Source organism: Sciurus vulgaris (genome assembly GCF_902686455.1).
Source record: "Sciurus vulgaris genome assembly, chromosome: 1".
Taxonomy (NCBI): domain Eukaryota; kingdom Metazoa; phylum Chordata; class Mammalia; order Rodentia; family Sciuridae; genus Sciurus; species Sciurus vulgaris.
In genome coordinates this window covers 176,890,387-176,912,762 of record NC_136461.1, presented here as the reverse complement: position 1 = coordinate 176,912,762, position 22,376 = coordinate 176,890,387, and the positions used below count along the sequence as shown (strand labels likewise).

The 22,376-nt window shown below is 48.2% G+C and overlaps 1 pseudogene across 1 annotated transcript; it reads right to left on the bottom strand.

The window, feature by feature from the left end:
* Positions 1-2,767: 2,767 nt before the first annotated feature.
* On the bottom strand, positions 2,768-4,360 carry LOC306638359 (large ribosomal subunit protein uL22-like; annotated as a pseudogene). The gene has a single exon. The product of its transcript is annotated as a large ribosomal subunit protein uL22-like (transcript).
* Positions 4,361-22,376: the final 18,016 nt, after the last annotated feature.

Here is a 22,376-nt window from a genome sequence, read left to right as displayed (position 1 = left end):
ATAAGTGTCCCCCAAAGGCCTCTGCATTAAAAGCTTGGCAAGCTATTGGTAATTAATGGAATCTTAAAGAGGTGGGGCCTAGTGGGAGGAAGTTAGGTCACTGGGGGTGTGCCCTCACAGGGGATTGTGGGACCCTGGTCTCTTGCTCTCTCTCTAGAAAAAGAGGTGAACAGGTGTCTTCTACCACTTGTTCCCATCATGATGTCCCAGGCCACCACAGGTGCAAAGCAACAGGGTCAAGCAATCGTGTACTGAAACTTCTGAAACCTTGGGCCAAAATACACCTCTTTTTTTTTTTAAGTCGGTTATTGCAGGTTTTTTTGTCACAGTGACAGAAAACTGATGAACACACCAGTAATATTGGATAAGGGGTTACTCTATAACTTCTTCTTAATTTGATTATCCTTTCTAAGACCCTCTTTTTAAATAAAGTTCACCTATGGGTATTTTGGAGTAGGATTTCACATCATCTTTTGGGGGAGATTCAATTCACAGTATACAGTAAGATTAAGCTTTAAACAGGTCATAGGCCAAGTGCAGTGAAGACAGGGGCATCTATTCTGTACTGATGAGGGAGCAAATTGAGACAGCAAGTTGGCAATATATCTATTAGGAGCCTCAAAAACCACATCTTTTAATCCAGCAACCCACTTTCAGCTAAAGGAAGCCAACAAGAAATGTTGATAAAATTTTATGCTCAGAGATATTCATCTCAATATTCTCTATATAATTAATTTTTGGGAACAACTTCAATATCCAACATTTAGGTAATGTTACAAAATTAAGGCAAGTCCACATGATGGAGACACTATGCAGCATTTAGGATAATTTTTAAAAATTAATAATATGGGAGAAAATGAAATAAAACCACTTATTCAATATGTTGTCAATTTTATAAAATACATGTAAGAGCCAGGCATGGGGAAGCATACTTGTAATCCCAGCAACTCAGGAGGCTGAGGCAGGAGGATCATAAGTTCAAAGACAGCCTCAGGAACTTAGTAAGGCTGTGTCTCAAAATAAAGAAAAATTATAAAAAAGGGCTGGGGATGCGGCTCTGTGGTTAAGTGCCCATAGATTCAATTCCTGGTACCAACAATAAAAAACTAAATTAATTAATTAAAAAACACATGTAAGGAAGAAAAGAATATAATATAACCATATAACCAATCACCCTTCATGAAGGGATCATTAGTGATTTTATTATCTTATTTATTATGGCCTTATATAAGTTCTTGACATTGTCTTTATAAACAAGGAGAAAAAAACTAATGATATATTTTAAATGGACATATAGACGGGCATGGTGGCGCATACCCCTAATCCCAGTGCCTAGGGAGGCTGAGGCAAGAGGATGGCAAGTTTGAAACTCAGCAACATAGGGGATCCCTAAGCAATTTAGCAAGACCCTGTCTCAAAATAAAAAAATGAAAAAGGCTGGGGATGTAGCTTCATGGAAAAACCCTCCTGAGTTCAATCCCCAGTACCAAAAATATAAAATAAAATAAAAAATAGACATATGATAGCTGAGGGTGTAGTTCACTGGTAGAGCACCGCACAGCGTGCTTGAAGCCCTGGGTTTGATCTCCGGCACTGCCAAAAAATAAATAAATAAATAAGCATATAAATAATTTCCTGGAATATACGTTCCAGGGAAGTTCTGGCTGGGAGGAAGGCAGCAGCTGCTGTTTGTCCAACTGATTCCTAGGTTTATAAGCCAACCAGAATCCCTTGGGGAGTTTCACCACGTGTAACTGGGTGACCATATGATCAGAATTACCCATGATGCTTGTTTAAAAATGCAGAATTCTAGGCACTCCTCACACCTACTAAGTCAGACTCTCTAGGTCCAGGAATTTGCATTTTATTTATTTATTTACTGTTTTTTTTTTTTTTTTTTTTTTTTTTTTTTCAGGGATTGAACCCACAGGAGCTTAACCACTGAGTCACATCTCCTACCCTTTTTATTTTGAGACAGTGTCTTGCCAAGTTGTTTAGGGTCTCCCTAAATTGCCCAGGCTGGTCTTGAATTTGCAATCCTCCTGCCTCAGTCACTAGTCACTGGAATTTGAGCCGTTCACCACAGTACCCAACAGGCTCTGCATGTTTGAACCCCTGTCCCTAACCTCAGAGGCTGCAACAACCTGCTTACCATTTAACCCAGAGGATCTGCTTATGTCCCTTTAGTCCTTTAAATACCCAACACGCGGGGTGCTGTGGTACACGTCTGTAATCCCAGTGGCTTGTGATCCCTGAGGCAGGAGGAGAGTTCAAAGCCAGCCTCAGCAAAAGCAAAGCGTGACACTTCTCTAAATAAAATATAAAAAAAGGGCTAGGGATATGGCTCAGTGGTGAAGTGTCCCTAAATGTAATCCCCAGTACCAAAAATAAATAAATAAATAAAAACCCAGCACAGTGCTTGGAAGGATAAAATCAAGTAAACAGAGAAATTATTCTTTTTGTAAGATCAATTTTTGGTAGTATGTAAGATGGGATTCTGCAAAGCATATTATTCAAAATAATATGAGATACATAATTGTATTTTGGTTTGGAATCCAATGGCAGCAGATTGTGCTCCTCAGTTTGTACTAGGCTAATAATAATAATAATTTTCTTATTTTTGGTCCTGGGGATTGAACCCAGGGTGGGGGTGGGGGGTCCTCTATCCCTGAACTACATCACTAGTGCCCCCCCTTTTAAAATTACTTTTATTTGCATTTATCTTATGCTGAATTTATTCCCTTGCCAAAAGTTTTTGTTAATGGGATAAGAAAAGAATATACAGAAGTTCTAGAAAATAGAAAGGGTGAGAGTGTAATCAAAAGAAATTGGATGTTAGCATGCAAAAAAGGGAGAAAGAGATTCTGAGGGAACAAGTAAACAAAAGGAAAAGAGAGCAAGAAAAGTAAAGAAATAAAAACTTTTAAATTTTCAATAAGTAGAAAAAAGAAAATCTACAGTATAACAGTCATATAGTAATGGAACCTCCCAGTCTTCAGTAGCCTGATGCATGAGAGGTACCTGACATTGAGCTTCAAGCCTCCAGCAGGCGTCTCAGGATGGGATTAGCCCCACCTGTAGATCGGAGCTACGGCTTCCAGGATTATCCAAGATGGCCGCTCTGGCTTCCAAATGTGTTGGCAAATGGGGAGCTACAGCTCAGGGGTGGACGTGGTCAGCTGGAGGTCCTGGAGGCGGGATGCGGTTGGTCCGGCAGGGGTCCTGGAGGTTGGGTGTGTTTGGTGTGGTTGTGGGATCCTGGAGGCTGGGTGCAATCAGTTGGTCTGGGGTCCCGGTGATAGGGCGCAGTCAGTTGGTCTGGGGGTCCTGGCGGCAGGGAGCAGTCAGTCGATGTGAGGGCTCCAGAGGCAGGGAGTGATCAGTTGGGCTGAGGGATCCTGGAGACGGGGCTCAGTCAGTCTGGCCAGGGGTCTTATGGGGCCTGGCTGTTGTCTCAAAATGGCGGCAGCCACATGTAATCAAACCTGCAGGTACTGTCACAGTGAACTTCCAGGCAACAGCAGGCAGCTGGTGCTCCACTGGTGGTCGGCGATCAGTTTGCTGACTGTTGTCGGACGATCGGGAGGTGAACCTCGTGCGTTGGGTGATGGATAGGTGTAAGGCAGGTGATGGACAGGTGAGAGGCAGGCAAATGGTGGATGATAGGCACCTGACAGTGAGCAATCTGCACTCAAAAAAGACGTCGATATGCTGGCAGACTGCAGGTGATCACAGCAGACAAATGGGGTAAAGAGCAGGGGATCGATAAGCAGCAAAAACTGCCTCACCAAGAAACAGATATCCTCTTCTTGGAACCAGAGTTACAGAGCGACAAGGAACACAGCCTCCCTCTAGTCCACCATCTTGGATCTCCCTCCTGCCAAAAGTTTTTGTTTCTTTAATTTCTTCTGGGATATCTTTCTCTCCTGTACAACCTCCTCTTCTGGTTTAGGAGCAGTTGGGTCCTTTTCAGTAGGATCATCTTGGTGTGGCAGGGGAGCTCATGAACAGGCCAATCCGACCATGAGCTCTGTAAGTACAGCTGAGCGTCTTGGGTGCTTTGCTCACCTGGATTTGTTCAATGACCAGAGAATCTACACCTAAACCCTTACGTTCAGCATTACTCTCTGCAGTTTTAAGTATGTGGAGCAAAAATTCAGCACTCTTTTTGGGCCACCGTCTCTGTGTCTAGCCCCACTGTTTGGCCTGGGCACACCTCCCAACTCCACCATTGTAATGCCAGAATGGCACACATTGCTTTTTTAAAGTGACATCTTTCAGGTACTTGCTGGCTTTTGGGATTTGCATATCCTTTGATGGCCTGCATAGTTTCACAGGTGTTTTTAAAGATTTGAACCTCTTGATTTGTATGATTTGGTGGGGTTTTCTGGGTCAAGAGAGTAGTGAACCATTTTCACAGATCACCTCAAGCACCAGCCCTTTTTATTTTTTATTTTTTATTTTGAGATAGGGTTTTGCTGGTTGCTTAGGGCATTGCTAAAATGCTGAGACTGTCCTCAAACTGGTGATCCTCCTGCCTCAGCCTCCCAAGTCGCTGGGATTATGGGCCTGCACCTCCTGCCTCAGCCTCCCAAGTCGCTGGGATTATGGGCCTGCACCACTGCACCTGGCTTGCTAGGCTAATAACGAAAATGGGGTAACATCCCTGACTAGATACTAACTAGTTCAGCATGAATAAAGGTAGTTGCAATAAGACAACAGCCCACTAAAAGGTTTGCACCATAAAAAGCAAGCATTCCTCAAGCAGTTAGTTGCAGATCATAATTATGGACATGACTAAATTTTTTAAACGACATTGGATATTGAACCCAGAAGCGCTCTACCACTGAGTTCCATCCCTAGTCCTTTTAATTTTTAATTTTGAAACAGGGTCTTCCTAACCTGTCAAGACCAGCCTCAAACTTGAGATCCTCCTGTTTCAGCCTCCTAAGTCACTGGGGTTACAGGAATGTGCCACTATGCCCAGCTTTATAGGATTGCTTTTAACACAACCTTGAAGTTTCCTTTATTGACTTGCATAGGGGAACTATGTTCCAGCACAGAAGATTCTCTGCTTTTCAGGTGTGTCATGTCTTGGGGCAGGGGGTGGCCGAGAAGGTCTTTCCAGCTCTGAGATGCTGTGACTTGTCAAGTCCCAGGGCAGTTGTAACATGCTCTGAGAGATTCCAACGGCCATGCAATTAGCCATTTCCTAAGTAGGTGAAATTCTTCACAGCAAATAGGTAATCATTCAAGGTATTAGTCCACACTTGTTGCTTCCGGAGTTGCTCATAGCCTCTTAGGGAAAACGGTGAGGCATCCCTACAGCGAAAATGCCTGTCTATGTGTGGGAGCAATCAGAAAAAAAACCCATGAGGATCAGCAACTGTGCGGTCTGCATCATACCTCCTGGAAGGGGTCAAGTCCCTTTCTGAGCCTTCCCACAGATGGCTTCAGGAAGACGTCTGCACCCCTCCCTCTCCGAAAGCGAGAGGAACTAGGCTGCAGAGGCCCCAGTGCTGAGGAGGTAGCACCTTGCGTTTGTGCTTTGTCATGATCCAGCATTGGCAGGGTGAGACCTCCAACAGTGGGAAAGGAGCCCCGGACAGACAGACGGAAGAACTGTTGCTGGCTAAGTGGCTCAGGAGGCCCCAGCCATCAGCAGGGGAGAGCTGGGCTCAGAGCAGCAGAGGGCCTAGGTCAGCTGGGCTCCTCCAAGCGCCCGGCTTTCCTGTGCACAGTGGGGAGCAGAGGAAGGCAGCCAAAGGGTTAGAACCCTTCAAGAAGAAAAGAGTGTTCAAGGAAGCCCTGCATCTTTCACACAACGTGTAATTAACTCTCAGCAGAAGATGCCACGGATTCATAATGGGAGCCGACAGCGGGGGAGGAAGACTGACAAGCGTGAGATTTCTCGTGGGTTTCTTAAATTTATTTTTTTAAAGAAACATGAACAGTTGCAGATATAGTCATGGACCGTCAGTGATGGTGTCTCTCAGCAACAAGCTGCATCATGCTGCCTCCCACCCTCTCCCCAAGTGGAAAGAACTGGAAGTGGAAGGTCTTTGCTACCCCAGAGCAGGCCCCAAGCTCTGGCCTGGCTCGGTGACCCTCTCTTGTCCCTGAGGCCCCAGGATGGGTCTGCAGCAGCCCCTGTTCTTTGAACCTGCTTCAACAGTGTCTGGAGCCAGAGCCCCCTCCTCTCCTGGGCTTGGAGTCGTCCTAGCCTTCAGCCTGGGGCTCTCAGGGTTATGCTTCTGGCACAGCCCAGGCCTTCTCCTGAGTGCCCTGCCCTCAGTAGGGTGGCTGCACCCTGTGAGGAAGGGAGGTGCAGCTGGAGAGGAAAGGTGGGGAGCCCCGGGGCGGGGTACTGGAGGTGGGCAGTACCTGGACATTTGCCAGAGTAAACAGGGCCAACCCTCTCCCAGGCACAAAGGGCTCTCTGTGAGGACACGCCTGGCCCCATATGGAATCCAGGAGGCTCACATTTCTTAACACAAAGGACACCCATTCCCAGACCAGCCTGGGTGTGGGCTGTAGGTTGAACTTTGCTGGGCAGGGCCCATGGACTCCCCGTGACCCATCGTGTGGCTTCAGTCCTCCTCATGGGCTGGTCTGCACAGGGAGATGGGAGGGTCCTGAGCAGGGGGCCTGGCCTTGCAGGGCACAGGCAGCTCCTCGTCCCTCTGGACAAGGGCCTTCCTGGGTCTGCTCTCCTTAACCCCTACACGCTCTCTCTCTGTCTCTGTCTCACACACATGCATATGTACACACTCCCAGGTATGCATGCACACACTCAGAGTCTTAGTGGGAGAAGATCCCCAAGCAAACCACATCCAGACCAGCCAAGCATGCTTGTAGACTTCTCCCCACCTCAAGCCATTACCACAGAGAAATTAGACCAGGCCTGAAAGAAATCAGCCTTGGAATATGTAAAAGCAACCTCTGTACTGACCTCAGTACATAGGCATGATTGTTATTTCTCTTCAGAATTCACAGTCTCTCCTGCCATTAAGTTCTCCTCAGTGTGACCCTGTTAAGATTTGGGGGAGGGGAAGCAGAAGCCTTTGGGAAGGCAAAGCAGCATGGAACAGTCCACGCTGACATGTCTGGCAGCCATACCTGAAGTTCTTCTGAGTGGCTGTGCGCGTTTTGGAAAGGGACCAGCCAGGGAGTTACTTAAACCCTCAGTGGGCCTTGTGAGCTTTGTGTTTTAACATGAAAGAGTCGGGGTAAGATTTCTAAGGTCTCTTCAGTTCCCAGCCAGGCCTCATAGCCACAGAGCTAGACAGCCAGCCACCAAAATCTGCTGCCACACACTCCCTAGGTTGGGTTGCCTCAGGCGGGCTCTGCCTATGTCTGTGGAGGGCTTGGCAGGCAGTCTCCCCTCTGGACTGCAACTGAGGTTGGGTGGTAATGGACAAGAAGCATGGGACCTCTGAATGAGACCTTTGCCTATGATGTATGTCTGGCACTATGAACTATAAAGAAGATATTCATTTACTGAATGTACATTTCTTGGGTGCCATTTATGTGCCAATAAATAAAACACAAAATTCTCTGTTCTTGGGAGCTTACATTTGACACAAGACATAGGAGTCCCCCCTCTGCATTGGTTTGCTAACAAAGCACCACAATCTGAGCGGCTTAAACAAAGATGTATTGTCCACACTTCTGGAGGCCAGAAGTCTAAGATCAAGGGGTCAGTAGGGTGGGGTCTTCCTGAGGGCTGTGAGCAGGGATCTCTTCGATGCCTCTCTTGAAGCTTCTCGTTGTTTGCTGCAATATCAGTGCTCCGTGGCTTTTAGAAGTGTCACCCTGACCTCTGCCTTCACCTTCACTTAGCTTCTCCCTGTGTATATCTGTTTCTGTGTCCAAAGTTTCCCTATTTATAAGGACAGTCATTGGATCAAGTTCACTCTAATGAACTCAACTTGATCATGTGCAAGAACTCTGTTTCCAATAAAGGTCACATTCTGAGGTGCTGAGAGTCAGGATTCCAACGTCTCTTTTTTATGGGGATAGACATAATTCAGCCCACAATACCTGTAGAAAAGGGGCATATACCTGTAACCCCAGTGATTCAGGAGGCTGAGGCAGGAGGACCTCAAATTCCAAGCCAGCCTGGGCAACTTTGAGACCCTGTCTCAAAAATAAGAAATAAAAAGGATTGGGGATGCTGGGGATGTAGCTCAGGGGTAGTGTGCCCTTGAGCTCAATCCCCAGTACTACAAAGGGAAGAGAGAGAGAGAGAGAGAGAGAGAGAGAGAGAGAGAGAGAGAGAGAGAGAGAGAGAGAGAGAGAGAGAAGAAAGAAAAGTATAGGAAAGTATGTATACAGGAGAGCATTTGCCTTCACTGGGCCCAGCTTCCGGCTTCTGCAAGGCCTCCATGAACCCCACTGACAGGCGCAGCCTGGTCTAAGAAGGCTGCCCTGTGGAAGGCTGGGAATTTGAGTTTCTGGCTTCTGCCCTGGGGAGGCATGGGTATCTAATGTGGAATTTTCCCCCTGTGTTGGATGAGTCCTTAAAGGGTTCATACAAATGTGGTTCTGAGACACAACAGAAATCTACCCTGCAAGTACTTTCAGGCTCCCTCCCAGGGACCCCAGAACGGGGGAAACAAGAACTACGACTTCAATTTCTATCTCCCTGTAAGTGCCTAGGGTGTGTGCTTCCCACTGTAGGGAGCAAAAATTGGTGACACCTGGCAAATCTAGACAAGAGCTAATGTCTCCTGTTTAATAAGAATTTCCTACGTGGCAAGTATTTTTCTAAGGTCTTTACATGCATCACCTCAGTTAATTCTCACAATAGCCTTAGGAAACAGGGTGATTATTATCCCCCTTTCACACATGAGAGAACCAAGGCCCGGACAGATGAGGTAACAACCTAGTAGGGGAGAGGCAAGATTGAACCCAGCAATCTCCGCTCCAGACTGAGAACTTAACCACTGTGCTTCCTAATGGATGAAGAAGATAAAAGATGGAAGAAAAGCTTCAGCAGTCCGGGCTCAGGGAAAGTAGGTGGAAGCCAGGAAGCTATTGCCCTGCTGTCCACCTGGGAGCTCAGTGGAGCTACCCTGGGTGGCATGTCCTGTGTCATGTTCCCCAAGCCAAGGTAGCTGTGCTGTGGGCACGCTGCAACCTTGCCTCCTGAAAGCATCCTGGCAAAGTGCCCGGAATCCTGGGAGGGAGGTGCAGAGAGGCGGGGAGCGGGGAGCCCCAGCTGGGGAGCTGCGCAGCCAGCCAGGGAGCCTCTGCCTGCGTAGGTGGCTGAGGAGGGGCTGCGTCAGAATGCTGGCTTCTGAACTTCCGGCCCCAGCTGGGTGTTCAGGGGCAGCTCCCCTGCAAGTTCAGGGAGGGCCCCAAGCCGGTCCCTTGCCAGGGTGCTGCCGAAGCTAGGCCAGGCTGTTCCTTGGACTTCTTCCCCAGGGACCCAGGAGCAGACCATCCAAGCTGAGTGTTTGGAGCAGCTCAGATCCAGAGGCAGCCACTCTGGAGGAGCCCTGTCCCCCATGACCCCATCCTGTGACCCCAGATGTTGGATCATTGATGTTTTTTATTCTTTGAGAGGAAAGGTGGGGAAAAATAGTAGAAGGCGGCAAAAATAGAAAGGACTTGTCCTCACAGTCCCAAAATATCCAACTAGAGAATTTCCTCTGGCCCTGGGCTGTGGAATCTGGTCTAGATCCTCACCTACTCGAAGTCCAGAGTTTTTAAGACTGCTTACCCCAGGGGCATCTGTTGTTCCAGGGACGCCCACTCAAGTACCTGTCCAAGGGAAGCAAGGTACATGTTGGTGGGCTTTTCTTAAAAGAAAAGATAGGTAAAGGGACCGGACAAGATGGTGCACACCTATAGTCCCAGCTACTAGGGAGATGAGGCAGGACGATCACCTGAACTCAGGAGTTTGGGGACAGCCTGGGCAACATAGTGAGGTCCCATCTCAAACAAACAAGCCAAAAAACCAAAACAAAACAAAACAAAAAGGAGGGTAAAAGGATATTTCTTTCAACAATATTGATAACTAGATGAGGATAGAATGGCTTCCTATATTCCAGCAGGATGTTTTCAAATTACACATGGGTAACAAAAATAATAAAAGCGAAGAAAAAATTATCCACTGGAGGTTTGTATTACAATAGGAGACTGTGAAATACGTAGTTAATAAAAAGTTCAGTTGAAGAAATGTTTGCAAAGATCAATAACATTCTGGATTTAAGACTGGATTAATTTTGTAATAATGTGAAAAACATTCATGCCTTGTGTTGTGCCCTTATTTCCATCTTCCCACAGATCAGAAACAGGGAAGAGGGATATTCAAAGAATCTAAAAAAATAAAGCAAGGTGTGGTGGTGTACACCTGTAATCTCAGCAACTCCAGAGGCGGAGGCAGGGGGAATCACAAGTTCAAGGCCAGCCTCAGCAACTTAACAAGACCCTATCTCAACAATTAAAAAATAAATAAATAAAATAAAGAATTGGGGATAGACTCAGTGGTAAAGCACCCTTGGGTTCAATCCCCAGTACCGACAAATACATAAATAAAAAATAAAAGGGGGCCAGGATTGCCAGATACCATTCAAATTTAACTGACCACCTTGTATTTTGATTTGCTGGAACTGACCGTCTTCTCTGGGGTCTCTTCTCACATCTCTCTCTGTGGAGAGAGGAAGGAGGGAGAACGTGAAGTAGCTGGCAGGAGACTCCAGGGAAGTGAGGGTTCAGAGGTTGGCTTCAGGACTGTCACCTGGGGCCCTGGGCAAAGCTCCTGGGCTTCCTCTTGCAGCATGTCTCCCTGGAGGGCAGGCGGGGCCCCGTGGCCGCAGTAGAAAGCTTTGAAAACAATCTGAAAACAACTCAGGCTTCTGGGGCAGTCAGCAATGCGGGAGAGGCCAGGTTCTGAGCCCCTGGGGGCTGGCAGGGTAGCCCTGGCCCCAGGGCTGCAGTGACACTGCTCCACATCTCAACCGGCCCTTTGCAACTCCCCAGCCCGTGCCGATCTCCCCTTCAGGCCTGGCTGTTCAGCTCTGCTTCTCACCAAATTCCCCCACATTCTCCAGGGCTGAGGTCACCACACACCCCCTGGGGCCTGCGGAGCTGCAGAGCGGATCCAGGGAATTAGCAGGGTAACTGGTTATTTGTGCACTACCCAAAGGTGCCCTGGGAAGCGGGTGTGGCACCTGCTCCTCAGGAGCCCTGGGGAGGGGGTCGTGGTGTCTGCCCTCCACGGAAGCGGGGCCTGCCCCTGTGGAGGCTCAGGTGACCGGCAGGACCCCAGCTGTGCCAGCTCTGGTGGGGCAGGCCTCTCTCTTTTCTCAGCCAATAGGGAGGAAGAAGGAGGGAGAGAGGGAGCCAGGGTAGGCCTGCCTGAGAGGCTTCCGTAGAGAACTGAGAAGGAAGGACAGCTCGCGACAGAGCATGTCTTTGAGAATCAATCTTGTGAGGGGCTTTTAGCTCTATTTTTACAGAAGACAAAACTGAGGCCCAGAGAGATTACAGCACCTTCCTCAGGGCACAGTTAGCAAGTGGCGGGGCCAGAAATCCCACTGCGTTCACTCTGACACTAAAACCTGGGCCTGGTCTATTAATCTTGGCTGCCCAGGAAAATTCTGGTTTTGCTCAGGAGGAATATCTACTGTCAACTCTGTTATTCTATGTTGTCAGGTTCCTACCTCCAAGAATTGGCTTGTGTCTGTGAAATTTCCACTAGAAAATAATGCTGACAGGGAAGAGCTGTGCTCCTCTGTCCACACCAGGAACTTCATCCCTCCCACAGAGATAGGTGCACTGAGTGGGCCAGGCCACAGGGACCTGAGAATGTTGGCAATTGTCCCCTGTCCCTGCCTTTAGATGTCTTGTTTGCTGATTCCTGACAGGCTGGAAATCACTCTTCCAGGGGAACAACCTCTTAGATCTGGCCTGTGTGGTTGGTTGGGTTTGGTAAAACTGTGAGATATGAACCCCATGGTGACCCTTCTCTTACCCTGTAGGGTATTCCAGATATTGGCCCTGCCCTCTTAGTTCTCCTTAGGTCTCTCCCTGCAGAGGAGTCAAACCTTGAAAGAAAGAAAGAGGAAAGAAAGAAAAGAAAAGAAGAAAAAAAAAAAAGTAAAGGGCTGGGAAGGGCTGGGGATTTAGTTCAAGGGTAGAGCACTTACCTAGCTTGTGCAAAGGCCCTGGGTTGGATCCCCAGCACCACAAAAAAAAAAAAAAAAAAAAGTTGGTGGGGAGGAAGAGTGAGGGTTCAAGCCTTCCCCATCTGCCCTTTTTAGTCTTGGTCAGTTCTTGTGCTCTCTGACACTCCAGCCTCCTTGGGTCACATGCCTCTCCCTCAGAACCTCAGCAGTAGCATGATAAGAAAAGCTTTCCTTCCTGTGTGTGGTGAGAGAGGATGGGGTAGGGCTGGGGAAGGCTTGAGGAGGGAGGGCTAGGAGGAAATCAGAGCTCTGTGTCTTCCAGCACCACCTTCCATCATGTATTCATTTGCTTGATAAAGCACGACCCAGGCTGGATGGTGAGGCATGGGCAGGCAGGGAAGGTGGCTGGACGTGACAGCAGGATTCAGGGCCTACACAGCCTAGTCTCTCTACCCAGCATCTATCCAAAGGAGTGCAGTCCATCAAACCCAGGTCATAACGAGGAATGCTGGGCATTCCCAGAAGCCACCGGGGCTGAGATTGACTCAGTACCCCTCCTCAGCAGCGCTGCTAGCACTCACATCTTGCAAGTCCTTCAGATCTCAAGGAACATCCAGCCCAGACCGTGTCTCCTCTGAGTTAAAAGAGGGTGTCAGGGCCTGAACCCAGGTTCGAATCCCTGGCCCTGGGACTTGCCAGGCTTGGGTAGTTTACCGAATCCTCTGCCTCATACCCTTGCCTCTGAAGGGGGCCTAAGAACATCCGCTGTCTGGGATGCTGTGGGGGTTATAACGTTCAGTCATGGGAGAGTTTAAAAAACACCAGGAATATGGTGGGTGCTCTGGCAGCGTGAGTAGCTGTTTTAATGTGACCAGTGTGACTATTGTCTCTTCCCTTCCCATTATCTCCAATCCAATCTCTGTCAACTCACTGTGGGTCCAAAGCCCCAGCAGACTGACTGAGCAGAGCCACCTTGACAGGGCAGCGATGAGGGGAGACTTATGTGGGGGGAAGGCTGCAAATGCTCAGGTGGAAATGAACCTGAGTCTGACATCCGAGGAGTGGGTGAGCCTCCAGAGGATTCCGAGGGGGCAGGAGCATGTCTGCCTCCAGGATCTGGAATGGATCAGGGACCCGAGTCCCTGTAGCAGGGAGTGTGTCCCCAGGGGTGAGAGATGGCTTCTGCACTAAGTGCAAGCAAGTCAGTTTAGGTGAGAATCAGTTAGTGAGAGGACAGCTGAGTGTGTCCAGACACTCATGCTGCAGGTCTCTGGTGGGTCCATGTCCTGACCTGGCGAACCTGAGAATGTAAATTTATTTTTTATTTTAATTTTATTTTTTGGTACTAAGGATGGAATCCAGAGATACTTTACCACTGAGCTACATCTCCAGTTCTTTTTATTTTTTTATTTTAAGGTAGGGCCTCACTAAGTTGCTGCCCTTGATAAATTGCTGAGGCTGGCCTCAACTAGCAGCCCTCCCGCCTCAGCCTCCCAAACTGCTGGGATTATAAGCGCGTGCCTCTGAACCGGGCTAAATGGGGTCTTAATTTGAAAAAGTGTCTTCATGATCGTAATTAAGAATCTCAAGATGAGATCATCTGGATTCTCCAGGTGGGTCCTAAGTCCAGTGCCAAGTATTCTTATAAAGAAGCAAAAGAGAATTCATAAATATGGAGGCAAAGACCACTGAGGACAGACAGGGATTGGGGTGATAAAGTCACAAGCTGAAGAAGGACCAGAGCCACCAGAAGAAGGGAAACTGGCTGACACTGACTTTGGACTCCTGGCCTCCAGAATTGTGAGAGAATGCATTTCTCTTGTTTTAAGCCACTTCTTGTAGCAATTTGTTCTAACAGACAGAGAAAGCTAATATAGGGACTAAGTGCAAAAACTCCCTTAGAAAGGAAAAGATAAGAGGCTGTCTTGGTCAACTTGGCTGTTCTAACAAAATACCAGACACTGAAGGCTTTAACAGCAAACACTTCTTTCTCACAGTTCTGAAAGCTGAAAGTCTAAGGTCAAGTTTGCCAGCATGGCCAGGTTTTTGGTGAAGTCCCTGTCTGGATCTTAAATATCCTGTTAAGTCCTCTACGGGAAGGTAGGAGCCTGCCTGTCTATGCCACCTCACGTCACCCACGCAGGGCTGCACATGAGCCAGGTTTGTGAGGTCAAACTGCTGTTTTATTTTTACTTTGTTTTATTTATTTATTTTTTGTGGTACTGGGGTTTGAACCCAGGGCACTCTACCACTGAACTACATCCCGAGCCTTTTTAATTTTTTAATTTTCAGGGGGGGTCTCCCCAGGTTGCCCTGGCTGTTCTCGAACTTGTGATCCTCTTGCCTCAGCTTCCCGAGTTGCCAGGATCACAGGTGTGCCCCACCACACTGGCTAAAGCTACTGTTTTAACTGTTCAACAGGCATTTCGCCAGGTGTGGTGCCGTCCCTTGAATGGTCCTGAAGACTTCTGGGGCATGAGAAGACAGACCTCAAGATGTCATTTGGGTGTCACCAGCTCCTGTTGGCCGACAGTAAGGGTGGGCTTGCTGGGGACTTGCAGAGATGGCCAGTCCTGGCCATTGTGAGGGCCTCTGGGGCAGCGTCAGCGTCACTCTCAAGCTTGTTAGAAAGGCACAATCTCAGACCTCCCCAGACTGATGAAGTTAGGACTATGTTGTGACCAGACTTTAGGTGATCTGGGTCCACAGCCCAGGTTGACAGGCACTGAGCTGGAACAAGTCCTATTACCTGGCATCGATTGATTTGTGTTTAATCAGTTCACAGAGCTGAAGTGACCTTGCTGTTTCTGACAGTTGTTGGCTTCACTGCCCTGAAGGACCTTCCTCTGAAACATGAATCTGTCAGTGACTTCAAACTCTACCATCCCACTTAGAATCCTCTCTCAGGCAGTGGGTGTTCTGAGAGTAGAGAGACCCAAGTGCTCCATACCCCTGATCTTTGGAACAGTGATGAGTGAGAATTTCAAGTCTTCCCCACACCTAGCCCGGAGGAGAGGGGATCCTCTCAGATTTGCTCAAGACAGCCAGCAGCTGATATCAGAGCATGAGAACCTCTTTTCAAAGGGTTACAAGAAATAAGTCAGGTTAAGGGTGCAGCTCAACGCTGCAGCGCCTGACTTGCTTGAGGGCCTGGGTCCAATCCCCAGCACCACACAAACAGAACCAACCCCTCCCCAAAGACAGAAAGCAGTATTAACGAGTCCTCAGGTGATAATTTTCCTAGGAGACTGTTAATTTTTTTTTTTAAAGGTACAAAATAGTGCCCTCATTTTCAAAATAAAAATTTGTCTATGTGCACACAAAAAAATGATGTCTGGAAGGATTGATTCCAAAATCTATGCTGTGGATGCCTCTCAGCCCCAAACCACTGGGAATACACATGGAACTGGGTTTATTGGTGTGTTGTGGAGGGAGATTGTACGCCGTGGGAAACCACAGGCACCTCAGGACGAGGATGCTAGATAGGAGTCACATGATTTGGCTGTTATGGGTGCTTTAAGGGACAGTTCAAGGAAGCAGGAGTTGGCACTGGATTGTAAAGCATGAGTAAATCTGGGATTATATTAATTTTTATCAAGATGAGGCTGTAAACAACAACATAACAACGAACACAGTCACCAGGTTAGGGGAATGACCGGCTGTTTTTGTGGTTGGGATTATACTCTGGTTTGTGACGGCTCAGCCAGGACTACCCGGTGGTTATAGTCTTGATCTTCACAGTCAGAGTGGCCTTGGCCAGGGCTGCTGTCTGTGAACTGCCTGCACTGAAGGGGTTCTCAAGGCCCCAACCGTGAGAGCAAGGCCAGCTCCTGGTGACCAGGGCACTCTTTCTCATCGCTAAACGGAGTAAACTGTGTGGTGGGCGGGGCAAAGGGTCCAGCTCGGGGAGTCCCCCAGGACAAGAGTGACAAAGGCCACCTAGCTCTACAGCCTGCAGAGCAGCTCACTCAAACACCTTCCCAGGAGAGAGGCTGGGTGTGCCGGTGCTCCTGTTTGGTTTGGGTGGAAATTGGTGTTGCTCAAGACCTCCCCCATGGCTGGTCTGTCAATACTGGGCGGAGGCCACCGAGACACCTGCTTGGTGGGGCTCCCAGGCAGGAGGCTGCGGCCTGGCCTCGAGCTCTGGTTCTCAGCCTTGGTTGCCCAGGAGAATCACCTGGGTCCCTTTGAAAACCTCCAGCGTTTGACTACCAGGACCAGGCAAGTCAGGGTCCCCGTGTGTTGCTGGGTAGGCGCTGCTTTAGCTCCGCAGGTGATCCCCAGCTCTCCTGCTCCTCCCAACCCTGCCTGCACCCCGTTCATTCTCCTCCCTAAGCTCTCCCTTCCTTTTCTCACAAGCACCATCTGTAGATGGGTCAGGCCCTCCCAGCTCTCCCCTGAATCATCTCACTCCTCCACTCTCCCTGACTCGATCTTCAGTCATAAAGAAAAATGGGAGTCGTTGGTTCTCTGCCCAGGCTGCATGCTGGAATCACCAGGGGAGCTTTAAAACGCCCTGCAGGGCCTGCATCCCACTCTCTGTGTCCGATACCCAGGGCAGGGGCTGGAGCCCAGACGTGGATATTTTTAAGAAATTTCCCTCAGGATTCTCTTGGGCAGAATGGAAGATGGAGAACCACAGCTGTAGGAACTAACTCCACAGCCCAGAGGACTGCATAAAGGAGCACACTCTGTCACCTGGGAATGGGAATTCTTTAGGGTTCCTCTTGGAGGGTGTCACAGAGGGGAGGGATGGCAGGTAAAGTGGTGGTACCTGGGATGAGGGGGTTCTTGGCAGAGGAGGAGAGGAGGAAAAGAGGGGAATTCTGGTCAAGCTGATGTAACTGCAGAGGGCTGAACCCCGCAGAAGCAGATGGGGGCCAGGAAATAGCATGCATCTCTCTCGAGACTCCCTCTCGCTGGGGCGCCAGGGCACACACCTGTAATCTCAGCAACTCCAGAAGCTGAGGCGGGAAAATCAAAATTTGGAGACCAGTCTCAGCAACTTAGTGAGAGTCTCATTTCAAAAACAAAACAACACAAAAAGGCTGATCTGGGGGGCATAGCGCATTAGTAGAGTGCTTACCTAGCATGCATGAGACCCTGGACTCCAGTCCCAACACTGTCAAAAAATAAAAAAATAAAAAAATTCCTTCTCCTAGAGCTCTGAACCCCACAGGTGCACAGCTGCCTGTCCAGGGCCCTGAGGACCCAGGCCCTCCACCCCCCAGCAGAGTGTTGCCTGCGACAGCTCACACCTGAGCCCCTCCCCAAGAATTGTCCCCAGCCGAAGGGAGCTGCCTGGTCCAAGCCTCCTCCCCCAACCACCCATGGACAGTGTCTGGTGAATGAGGAGTTCAGAGGCCTGGGCCCTGGCCTTTCTTGGGGTATTCTAGCTTTGGAGCACCCCAGAGGATTAACTGAAGTCTCTGAGCAAAAGCATCCCACCCAGTTCAGCCTCGGTCCCCGCGACTCCTGCTTTCTTCACCCCCAAGAGGTCTCTCCAGTTGGCCACCCCACCCTGTAAGTCGGAGCCTGTTTCCAGAGTACTGACCTACAGGGAAGACTCAACCTGTGTGTGGGTGAAGAATGAACTGGGCCAGGGAGGTGTGATGTAGGATGGCTTTACTGCTGGTTTTGGGTTTACAGAACATTTGTTTAAAATTCCTCAATGGCTCCCTCTGCCCATGGATTGACTTCTAAGCTTCTCAGCACTATTGGTGAGCTCCTCCGTAGTGTGGCCTGATCACTCCTGTAGGAACCTCTTCCTCTCCTTTGCTCTCTAGGCAATGAAAACCACATGCAGCTTCCTAACCTCCCGGGCGGTCTCCCAGCCTGTCCTCCACACAAGCCACCCAGGCTCCTGGAAAGCCCTTCCCTGTCTCCACAGTCACTCGACCCCCCCTCTTTGAAGCCATGTGTCTACCTGCTCGCCTTCTACCTGGCACATTCGGTGAGGCCAGGGCCTTGGATTAGTCATCTGCCCCTCCAGGACCCAGCACAACTGTCAGCTCCGGGTACATGAACCCATGAGTGACTGGGAAGGGGACAGGCTTTGGAGTCAAGAGGACTCAGGTTCTACTTCTGCCTTCACTTTCTAGTGAGGTGATTTTGTGCAAGCTAGATACCTCCCTGGTTCACTTGTAAAGAGCAGGGAAATACTATTTCCAAGGATCATGGAAGGATAAACTAAAAAGGGATGACTTGGAGAAAATACCCAGACTAGTGGCTGATGTGGAGGTTACTAGAATGGAACCTGGTTTCAATCTATCAAGATAAGATTCCCAGACTGGGTGTGGTGGCACATGCCAGTAATCTCAGTGGCTCGGGAGGCTGAGGCAGGAGAATCAGGAGCTCAAAGCCAGCCTCAGCAATTTAGCAAGGCACTAAGAAACTCAGTGAGACCCTGTCTCTAAATAAAATACAATATAGGACTGGGAATGTGGCTCAGTGGTTAAGCACCCCTGGATTCAATCCCCAGTACAAAATAAATAAATAAATAAATTAATTAATTAAATAAAATAAGATAAGATTCCCTACCAGGTCCTAAGAGAAGTCACAATAAAACTTTTTTTTTATTATTAAAATCTTTTTTATTTTTACAGATTGCATTTTGCTTCATTGTACACAAATGGGGTACAACTTTTCATTTCTATGGTTGTACACAATGTAGATTCACACCATTCATGTAAACATACATATACGTAGGTTAATACTGTCTGTCTCATTCTACTGTCTTTCTGTCCTCCACCCCCTCCCACCCCTTTTTCCTCTACACCATCCAAAGTTCCTTCATTCTTCTCTTCCCCTCGCCACCTCTCCTTGTTATGCATTGTCATGCATTTATTGAAGAAAACATTCGGCCCTTGCTTTTTGGGCTTGGCCTATTTCACTTAGCATGATATTTTCCAACGTCATCCATTTACCAGCAAATGCCATAATTTTATCATTCTTTATGGCTGAGTAATATTACATTGTGTATATATACGACAGTTTCTTTATCCATTCATCAATTGAAGGGCATCTAGGTTGGTTCTACAATCTAGCTATTGTGAATTGAGCTGCTATGAACATTGATGTGGCTGTATCACTGTAGTATGCTGATTTTAAGTCCTTTGGGTATAAACCAAGGAGTGGGACAGCTGAGTCAAATGATGGGTCCATTCCAAGTTTTCTGAGGAATCTCCATACTGCTTTCCAGAGTGGCATAGATCAATGGTACAGGATAGATGACATAGAGACATACCCACACAAGTACAGTAACCTCATACTAGACAAGGGTGCCAAAAACTTACAATGAGAAAAGATAGCCTCTTCAACAAATGGTGCTGGGAAAACTGGAAATCCATATGCAGTAAAATGAAACTAAACCCCTATCTCTCACCCTGCACAAAACTCAACTCAAAATGGATCAAGGATCTAGGAATTAGACCTGAGACCCTTCACCAAATAGAAGAAAAAGTAGGCCCAAATCTCCATCATGTTGGCTTAGAACCAGACTTCCTTAACAAGACCCCTATAGTGCAAGAAATAAAAGCAAGAATCAATAAATGGGATAGATCCAAACTAAAAAAGTTTTTTTTTTTTTTTTTTGCATTGTGGATTGAGTCCAGGGGTGCTTTACCACTGAGCTAAGTCCCTGATTCCTTTGCCTCCCCCTGTTTTTAAGACAGGGTCTTGCTAAGTTACTTAGGGTCTTGCTAAGTTGCTGAGGCTAACCTCAAACCTGTGCTCTTGCCCTAGCCTCCTGAGTTGCTGGGATTACAGGCATGTGCCACAGAGCCTGGCTAGAACTTTGATTTATACTCAGCTCTAATGCAGACAGCAGGATGTGAGGCAAATTGATGTGTAATGATCACTGACGTTTAGGCACAGGACTGGTAACGTATAGAAACAGGTTGTATAACAATAACATTTTGGGTACATTCGCGTTACAGGAGATCTTTCAATGCTCACATGAGCCCAAGGTGCAAGGCCGCCCCATTAAGGACAGAGCCAGGATTCCCAGTATAGGGGCTCTTGCCATTCTGTGGTACAACTGAGTTCCCGTTCCTCTGCTACTGCACTGGACCCCACCACTCAAGAGCAGCGCAGCAGCCAAGCACAGTGGTACATGCCTGTCAACCCAGCTGCTTGGGAAACTGAGGCAGGAGGATCACAAGTTCCAACCCAGCCTCCGCAATTTAGCAAGGCCCTAAGCAGCTCAGCGAGACCCTGTCTCTAATAAAATACAAAAAAGGGCTGGGGATGGAGCTTGGTGGTTAAGCACCCCTGGATTCAATCCCTGGTACCATAAAAGAAAAAAAAAAAAATCAAAACAAACAAACAAAAATTCAGCACAGCCTGGGACGTGGAACTTATTCATTCATCCAGGACATTTTAAAAATCGTGGTGAAAATACAACATGAAATTCACCACTCAAACCACTTTAATTTGTATAATTCAGTGGCATTTAGTCCATTCACAATGTCATGCAACCATCACCACTATCTAGTTCCAGAATATTTTCATCATTCCCAAAGGAAAGCCTATATCTCTAGCCAGTCCCCATTCCCTCCTCCTCTTCCCAGGCCCTGGCAGCCACTCATTTACTTTGGAATTGCCTATTCAAGATAATTTACTTTAAATGGAATTGAACCACGTGTGGCTTCCTGTGTCTGGCTTGTTTTCATTTCTCATCACCTGTCATAGGATGTCTCAGTGCTTCATTCCTTTTTGTGACTGAGTACTATTTCGTGGATGGACTGCATTTTATTTGCCCATTCATCCATTGATGGACATTTGGGTTGTTTCCACCTTGTGGTGATTGCAAATGGTGCTGTGAACTTTGATGCGCAAGTCTTTGAACACCTGGGTTCATTTCTCTTGGGTCTCTCTAGGAGTGGGATTGCTGGGTACCATGGTAACCCCGCACTGAACATTGAACACTGTTTTCCAATGCATCTACGGCACTCACCTCCACCAGCAAAGTGTAGGATTCCAGTTTCTCCACATCCTGACCAGCGCTTGTCCCTTTCTTTTCTGGATTGCGGACATCCTTGTGGGTATGGAGTGGTGTCATTGTCGTTTTGATCCCCTACTGTGCAGCACCCTCTGCCAACTACGAGAGGTTGCAGAGAACAGAACAGACTAAGCCCTGCTCTCCTGAAAGTTTCAACCCTGTGGGGGACAGCCAAGGAGAGGGAGGTAGGAAGCCAGGCAGCCGGGACGGTGGTGTCACTCAGGTGCTACTGGGGAAGGGGAGAGACCATTTGGTGCTGCTTCTCCTGACTCTGGCAGGGTAGAGCTAAGGCGTCAAAGTCAAGGGCTGCACAGGGAATGCCTGAGGTCAAGTGCACTCATCCTGTGAGTGTGTGCCTCTTGTGGCACACCAGTGTTCTTTTTTTAAATTTCTTTTATTTTTCAGTACTGGGGATTGAACCCAGGGATGATTGATCACTGACCTGCTTGCTGAAGTTGGCCTTGAACTTGTGATCCTCAGCCACCCTAGTAGCTAGGAGTACAGGGGTGCCCTGTGGTACCTGGCTTCATTAGCACCTGTTTCTTACTACCCAGTAATAATGCAGACCTGGGTATGGCTGGGTTGTGGCTAGAAATGGAATTTTTACATGAACTCTACCAATTTTTCAACAACAGCATGCACATTTTTAATATGTTATCTGGGGGCCAGTTTTGATGAGCTGGCCACTGGCTTGTGATTCTGAAGTGCGTGACATTTCTCAGATGTGGGATCCACTCCATCGGAGCAGAAGGGAAGCTGCCTTCTTCTTGAGCTTCCTTGTCTCCCTGCTGGGTGGGCTGATGCACCCTGGAGTTTGAGAAACACCAAACCTGAATTGTAAGGAACACGACTTCCTGCCATTGGAGGGCTGAGCAGGCAAGATCATGTTCCCTATTTGTGGTGGCCTGAGTGAACCTTGGCCTGGTCCCAGTTTCTCAGGGCAAACAGACTTCCAGAGCACATACTCCTGTGTGCCAGGGACAGGGTGGGGAGGAGAGGGGGCCTGCAGGACTGCTTGACTCCACAGCCCCATGTGGTGACATGCCCGTCCCAGTGGCTTTTATCCTAGTGGGCAGCGGACTGCAAACCCTCCTGCCTGCTGCTTCCTGGTGAGCTTTCTCTGGATGGGAACCCTAGGCTGGGAAGACAGCCCAAAGAGAGATTCACATTCTCTGGGAAGGCAGCCGCAGGTTTGCGGACAGCCTGGGCGTTGACAGATGGGGTTAGGCAACATGTTT